Here is an 8770-nt window from a genome sequence, read left to right as displayed (position 1 = left end):
ATCCTTCATCCAGACACTTATACATCCACTCATTCTTCAATATGTAAGACATATTTTAACTTTACAGAAACATACAGTCACTGGATGTTGTCATCAGTGATGTCATCAGTGATGTCATTTGAGATGTCATCAGTGATGTCATCAGTGATGTCACTGACCATGTCATGAATGATGTAATATGTGACATCATCAGCAGTGTATTGCGGGTGCGCGATATATAGTTAGTGCAACTAACTATATATGGGATTTCAATGGTTTTGTGTGAGTAAAAAAAGGTTTTGTAAATGCGAATTCCTAACTATATATGGTCTATAACCTATGTTTTTTTCAGTGAATTTTCAAGGTTTTGTAAATGCTAATTCCTAACTATATATGGTCTATAACCTATGGTTTTTTCAGTGAATTTTCAAGGTTTTGTAAATGCTAATTCCTAACTATATATGGTCTATAGCCTATGGTTTTTTCAGTGAATATATATATATACATACATATATAAACATATATCATCTGTATATCTATATAAATACAAACATAAATGCATGCATACATATACTTATATGCATACAGATGCATGTTATTTACATGAAAGTTGAAAAAACACTAATAAAAGCAAAGCTAAAAAGCCACCTCATTACAAACAGAATGGCTTTAACTTAAACGAGGGCGAGATCTATTGCATTTTCAATGCTTGTTTACTTTGGTTCCATCAAGAAGGCATTCAGATGTGTCACACATTTGCCATAAATTCTGAATGTTAGCACTCTAGTTGCACATTAGATCACTGTAGTAAAGCTACTGCTCACCAGGGACGTCTGCTGCTGGTATTCAAAGTGCATGTTTCAGTCTGCATGTCAGAATTTTTTTAATGAATTAGAAGAGGATTTGAGAAGTCACTCAAAATGATCCCTAATTTTTCTTTCTGAAGCACTAATCATACTTTCTATGGCAAAATTAACCCCCTCATGTTGTTCCTTTTTAAATTGAGTGTTTTCAGACTTACCACTTCATTCCAATCAAGATGGCTTCTGGTGTGCCATACTTTTGTCATAAGTAAGACTGTTAGCGCTCTAGTTGTTCTTTAGAACACTCTGGGACATTCTGTCATTGGGCTATACTTGGGGTACATCTGGGTGATATTTGGGCTACATTTAGGCTCTTTTGTCTCTGGTGGCCATCTTGGGAGACTGTATGTCAGAATTTTTTAATGAAATTGAAGAGGGTTTAAGAAGTCACTCAAAATGTGCCCTCATTTTTCTTTCTGCAGCACTAATCATAATTCATATGGCAAAATATACCCCCTCATTTTGTTCCTTTTTAAATTAAATGTTTTAAAAGAGTTACCACTTTATTCCAATCAAGATGGCTTCAGGTGTGCCATACCTTTGTAATAAGTAGGACTGTTAGCGCTCTAGTTGTTCTTTAGAACACTCTGGGACATTCTGTCATTGGGCTATACTTGGGCTACATCTGGATGATATTTGGGCTACATTTGGGCTCTTTTGTCTCTGGTGGCCATTTTGGGAGACTGCATGTCAGAATTTTTTAATGAAATAGAAGAGGATTTGAAAAGTCACTCAAAATGTGCCCTAATGTTTCTTTCTGCAGCACTAATAATACCTTCTATTGCATAATATACCCCCTCATTTTGTTCCTTTTTAAATTAAATGTTTTAAGACTTACCACTTTATTCCCATCACGATGGCTCCAGGTGTGCTATACCTTTGTAATAAGTAGGACTGTTAGCGCTCTAGTTGTTCTTTAGAACACTCTGGGACATTCTGTCATTGGGCTATACTTGGGCTACATCTGGGTGATATTTGGGCTACATTTGGGCTCTTTTGTCTCTGGTGGCCATTTTGGGAGACTGCATGTCAGAATGTTTTAATGAAATAGAAAAGGATTTGAGAAGTCACTCAAAATGTGCCCTAATTTTTCATTCTGCAGCACTAATCATACTTTCTATGGCAAAATATACCCCCTCATGTTGTTTCTTTTTAAATTAAATGTTTTAAGAGTTACCACTTTATTCCAATCAAGATGGCTTCAGTTGTGCCATACCTTTGTAATAAGTAGGACTGTTAGCGCTCTAGTTGTTCTTTAGAACACTCTGGGACATTCTGTCATTGGGCTATACTTGGGCTACATCTGGGTGATATTTGGGCTACATTTGGGCTCTTTTGTCTCTGGTGGCCATTTTGGGAGACTGCATGTCAGAATGTTTTAATGAAATAGAAAAGGATTTGAGAAGTCACTCAAAATGTGCCCTAATTTTTCATTCTGCAGCACTAATCATACTTTCTATGGCAAAATATACCCCCTCATGTTGTTTCTTTTTAAATTAAATGTTTTAAGAGTTACCACTTTATTTCAATCAAAATGGCTTCAGGTGTGCCATACCTTTGTAATAAATAGGACTGTTAGCGCTCTAGTTGTTCTTTAGAACACTCTAGGAGGCTGCAGTAGAACACAAAGGAATCAACTGACAGTCTCTGTCCTTGTTGGATGTACATGTTTTACTGAGAATGTCAGACTTCATTTTCACATGACTGAGAAAGATAATGTGAATTTACAGAAAATATGCTTTCAGTTTAGCTTATAGATCCCCTTCCAAACCACTGTGGGAAAATCATGAGATATTAGTTTTCTTTCAAACAATATTCATGATATCACAGCAGAAGGTTTTTTCACATGGTAAAATCAGCTTAGAACCCACCACAATTCCTAAAACGAGTATGGTACCATCAACAAATGATTTATAATGTAACTAAAGTCCTAAAACCCTCTATTAACTACAATGCTTTTTAATGAGGTGCTATCAGGTATATTGGTCCCAAGATGGCTGCCAACACTTCTTGGATGAAGTGCTGACAGCCAATCAGATCAGATGTGTGGTTAGGCTCCGTCCAGATATATATCTTTTTTTGAACCTAAATTACTCAAAATCCACTGGAGCACATATATTAACACCTAGCAAAGGCACATCGGGCTAACAGTCCCTACAATTTTGCCAAGTTTCGTGCAAATCCATTCAGCCGTTCGAGCTAAAAGTGAGGCCAACCGCCCTATGGAAATTAACATGGGAAAAACGCGTTTTGGGACCCCCCTTTTTTCTCGGCCCCCCCTTGATGAAACCCCCCCAAATTGTCAGGGGCTGCTCAGAAACAAAATGTTCCATTTTCCTGAAAATTTCAGCCAATTCCGTCCACAAACGCCAAAGTTATTAGACATAGAATTTTCAAAAATCCCATAGAGAAAAAATCCTAACTATATATACCTACTGGCGACCGCCAGTAGGTAATATATATATATATATATATATATATATATATATATATATTAATACCACACCAAACTTCACCATCCAAGAAGGCGCTGACTCCGTGTATCTTAGTTCAAGGGTATTTATTTCATATCAACTTCTGCTCAGACGCGTTTCGGCGGCAACCTCCGCCTTGCTCACTAACATCTGACTAAACAAAATAACGCTTTTTATACATGTTTCAAACTTTCACATGAGTCATAATGGTCATCCCTGATTGGCATTGATTTGTTGCCATGGTGACTGTAAGTTACACCCAAACAATTACGTGTTTATCACAATTCATTCGTTTCTCTGGCATTTTATAATACATTTCTGTGTTCCCTTACGTGGCATTTCAGTAGGCACACATTTATAATATATTTACAATCATAATTAACACATTTACTCCATCCTGTCATTCGCTCATATCAATGATTGGTGTTTTTTAACATTGGCGGGAGAAAACCTCTGTATTACGTGACACCTTGCCTGTTTGCGGTGTCATGGAAAATCTGGCCTATCAGAAGGGAGGTGTGTTCCCCTCCTGATCGTGATTGGTTGCCTAGACCTCGGTTCTCACAAATGGGCTCTGCTGTATTGGACATCGGTTTGCTCGCCTAGTGGCAGAGGCAGAACAAGTTTACAGTTGTCAATGCGCCCTCGTGCAGTCGGTGAGTAGCTCTCTGTTTGTTTTGAGCGAGCCTATCGTATTTCGAACCGCTGAGGAGAAAAACTATTTAGCGCTAGTGCGCATTAAATCTCCTGCTTACGGATGATGTCTCTCAAGTATAGAGACCAAAGCGTGCCATACTCGCCATTAGGGGTGTTTACCATCTGATCAGGGTTCAGTATAACTGTGTGACAGAAATAAGTGATTGGTTTTAATTTTTCGCGTATATTGTTGTGCAATGTTATAGGGTACTCGGGAAAGAAACGAAGCTGCTCTAGATGTGTACACTTAGGGCTTCATCGGCATTAAGCCCTGTGGGAATTTTGGAATTCAGTAAAATTATATATCTGGATTCCAGACGACGCAATGCAAGTTTGCGATTGCCTCCCCTAACATTTTTTGGGACATTGTCTAGTACGCAGTAAGTTAAGCCTTTGGCGTCTCCACCATGTACTTCGTGGATGTGTCTCGCTACAGGGTAAGCTGGGTCCTTGTTAGTTATTGCCCTTAGGTGTTGCAACACTCTGACATGCACTGGGTGAATAGTCGACCCTACATATATTTTGCCACATACGCATGTTAACATGTATAAAGCATGGTCTGTTTTGCATGTATAGTGATCCCTCAGAGTGTAGGGTTGCTTTCGGAAGGGTACTGTGATACTGAAAGTATTTTTGCCATGGATGCAGGCTTTACATTTCGTGCATTTTCTAAATCCTTTTTGGGATTGGAACCAGACTTTTTGTTTAGGTACTTCTGGGGCATTGCAGACCAATTGTTGCCACATAGATTTTGCTTTCCTGAAGGACACTAGTGGTCTTTCACCCACTACACTACCTATGGTTGAGTCATTTTTAACCAATGGCCAATGCCTTCGGAGTATTTTACGAAGGTTGGCTTGGTGACGATTAAAGCCTGTGATTAGCCTGGGTGGTTGTTTATCTGGTGCGGTAGCCCCAGTTTCCACTTCTTTTGGGAATAGTAATTCCTGGCGGGTTTTAGAGTTACATTTTGTCTCTGCAGCCTTGCATGTCTTATCAGAGTACCCTCTATCTTTTAATCTCGAAAAGAGATTTGTCTTGGCATTTGTTAACCCATCTTTTGTGCTGCAATTTCGGGTCATCCTAAGGCATTCTGCGTATGGGATAGACTGTTTTAGTGGTGTTGGGTGGAAGCTGTTTGCGTGGAGGATTGTATTGCCCGCAGTGGGCTTACGATACGTGCGTGTTTGTATTTTACCATTTTCTACAAATAGCTCCACATCCAAAAATTGAATACTTTCTCTGCTGGCATTGCACGTAAATTTTAAATTTAGTGAATTCTCATTCAACTGTTCTGTGAAGCTGTTAGCACTTTCCACACTCCCCTCCCACAAAATGAAAATATCATCAATAAATCGCTTATAAACAATTACATTCTTCTCCATTATCTCCTGGTGTTGGTTCATCAGTACCTGCTCCTCCCACCAGCCCATATGCAGATTCGCATAGCTGGGGGAGAAGCAAGTACCCATTGCTGAACCCTGAATCTGTTTATAAAACAATTTATATTATATTTATATTAATTATATATATATATATATATATTCACTGAACAAACCATAGGTTATACAGTATATATAGTTTGGAATTAGTCTTTAAAAAACCAATGAAATTCACAAAAAAAACCATAGGTTTTAGGCCTTATATAGTTAGGAATTAACATATAAAAAACCATTGAAATTCCTCCTATATAGTTAGCTGGACATTTTATTGATATAAAACCAATGAAATTCGACATATAGTTAGTTGCACTAACTATATATTTCGCGCATCCGCAATCCAATGCTGATGATGTCACATATTACATCATTCATGACATGGTCAGTGACATCACTGATGACATCACTGATGACATCATCCAGTGTCTGTGTGTTTTTGTAAAGTTTAAATATGTTTTACATATTGAAGAATGAGAGGATGTATAAGAGTATGGATGAAGGATTTGATTGTATAAGTGAGTAAGTATGTGTTAGTATATCTGTGAAAATGTAAGCTGTTCTGTGTTAAACTGTATAGATGAAGAAATCAAAGTGTGATTGATTCTTTACAGGACTGAGTAGGTGTGTGAGTAACTCCATGGATGAGTGGCAGTGTGTGAGTGTCTGCATAGGTGTATGAGTGCATATGATAGTGTTGCAATGATGAGTGACAGTATGTACGAATGACCTTATGGGTGAATGAATGAATGTGCATGTAGACGTAGGAATCAGTGAGTGGGTATGTAGTAAATGGTATTGGTGTGTCAATAGTTTCAAAAATGATACTCTGTATTTTACACTAGGTGTATTAGCGTGTAAGGAGGTGCATTGTATTATCACATGAAGTATATCATCAGTGGTGTGATTATTGATGTTAAATGAGCTGTCATCAGTGATGTCATCAGTGATGTCACTGACCATGTCATGAATGATGTAATATGTGACATCATCAGCATTGGATTGCGGATGCGCGAAATATATAGTTAGTGCAACTAACTATATGTCGAATTTCATTGGTTTTATATCAATAAAATGTCCAGCTAACTATATAGGAGGAATTTCAATGGTTTTTTATATGTTAATTCCTAACTATATAAGGCCTAAAACCTATGTTTTTTTTTTGTGAATTTCATTGGTTTTTTAAAGGCTAATTCCTAACTATATATACTGTATAACCTATGGTTTTTTCAGTGAATTTCATTGGTTTTTTAAAAGCTAATATATATATATATATATATATATAAGGCCAGAAACCAATGGTTTTTTCAGTGAATTTGCAAGGTTTTGAAAATGCTAATTCTATTAGCGGATAACGTTTAAATATGTTAATATCCTTGTGGGAGCACCTGAGCAGCCCTAGGGATCCCATTTTTGATGCATGAACGATGGTTGGATGCATGATGGATGAATGATTGTTGGTTGGATGCATGGATGGATGCATGCATGATAGATGGGTGAATGGATGCATGAATGATGGATGGATGCAGGATGGATGGATGGGTGGGTGGATGAATGGGGTGCATGAATGGTAGTAAATGTGCGAGGTTTAATGAATAGAGTCTGTGCATACTATTTTACAAATAACTGTAGTGGTAAGCAGGCAAACATTTTAAATGCAATATGAACAATCCAAAATCAATTAAAACTAGGCCTAGTGGTTTAAGAGTGTTTTATAAAGATGTTAATGTCTTAAAAAAAACGTTAACGGGACCAAATTGACTGGGTAATGTAGAGAAAGTTTTTAGATGTTTAATCTAAACACAGAACTCCCCTATTGAAAAGGCACCGTTAAAAATATCACTCATCCCCAGTTAGAATGTATTATATGTTGCCAGACTTACCACGATACCGGGCTAGGAAGCGAATATAAACGGAACATGGCTTCTTATGGAGGACAAGTGAAAGATGGTCAAATAAACATCACAGTAAAGCCGGTGAGTTAAAACTATTAGTGGGTGTTACAACTCATCTTAATCAAGTATTGGAAAATACCACTCATGGCTCGAAAACGAGGTGGTCTTGTCTCACAGGTGTTAAAATAAAGGAAAATGAACCAAATAATCATACAATGGAAAATGTTTGCAGCCAATCGCCATTAACTATGTATTTTGACACTGGAGAAATTACTTGGACAGCTTTTACAAATAACGTACTTCACCATGGATCTGTCAACGCTCTACTGTGGCTTTTATGATGCACAGACAGGAGACTGTAGACTGCTTGTAGAAATTCAACGCTAGAAGGAAACTAAAGGGGGCTATTTTGACAACCATGCTGGCGACTAGAAATTTCTCAGCAAAGAGCTTACTGAAGAAATCAGATGGAGTAAAGGAATCCCCAGAGAGCGTCAACACGACAATTGAAGATGAAGATGTGCAAGCTCGTAAGAAGGAAATTATTAAAGTCACAGAACAACTGATTGAAGCTATCAACAACGGCGACTTTGAGGCTTACACACAAATCTGTGACCCCTGGCTTACTTCCTTCGAGCCTGTAGCTTTGGGCAATTTAGTGGAAGGAATGGACTTTCACAGGTTCTACTTTGAAAATGCGCTGTCCAAAGGCAATAAACCAATCCACACCATCATTCTAAACCCTCATGTCCATCTCATCGGAATAGATGCTGCTTGGATTGCCTACATTCGCCTCACTCAGTACATGGATGGCTGTAGCATGCCAAAGACCATGCAAATGGAGGAGACTCATGTTTGGCACCGCCGGGATGGCAAATGGCAGAATGTGCACTTTCATCGTTCAGGGTCACCTACAGTACCAATTAACTAACAAGTGCCACTTCCGCACCCTCCGCACTAAAGCCAGCTGGATGGGCACGGGAGGCTGTCCTCCATCAGCAGGTTTTCCTGAGCAGCGCATGACTTTCCGAAGGCTCCCCCAATATCATTCATGCTGCTTCATTCCAGGCTGTACATTTATTCATACTTGAGCAAAAGGGTCGTGGGAATACGTCATTAATTGTTGCAAAACTATGTCAAGGCATCTACATAAACCTTTCCCATCCATGCACTACTTCTGTAACTTGTCTGTGTGTAAGACAAGGTTTAGAACACGTGACAAGCCACAATACTGCATTCTCTCTAGTACTTTCAGATTTCTGTTTGTTTCTTAGTCTTCTGGGGTTATTGTGTGGGCCTTTCTTGTATGAATTTGCCGAGCATGAGAATGCATTTCAGTTCTTCATGACAGCTTGGTTACTTCTGTGTACAGTTAATCCAGTAAACATCCTGTCTGGACAAACTCTCAGAGCACTGATATATTTACC

The 8770-nt window shown here is 38.4% G+C and overlaps 1 pseudogene; it reads left to right on the top strand.

Moving 5' to 3' along the window:
• Positions 1-7367: 7367 nt before the first annotated feature.
• On the top strand, positions 7368-8423 carry LOC147661223 (calcium/calmodulin-dependent protein kinase type II delta chain pseudogene; annotated as a pseudogene).
• The last annotated feature ends 347 nt before the right edge of the window (positions 8424-8770 follow it).

This window comes from Lissotriton vulgaris, unplaced genomic scaffold (genome assembly GCF_964263255.1).
Source record: "Lissotriton vulgaris unplaced genomic scaffold, aLisVul1.2 SCAFFOLD_4798, whole genome shotgun sequence".
Taxonomy (NCBI): domain Eukaryota; kingdom Metazoa; phylum Chordata; class Amphibia; order Caudata; family Salamandridae; genus Lissotriton; species Lissotriton vulgaris.
The sequence above is the reverse complement of the archived record's forward strand: the minus strand, read 5'-3'. Positions and strand labels throughout refer to the sequence as shown.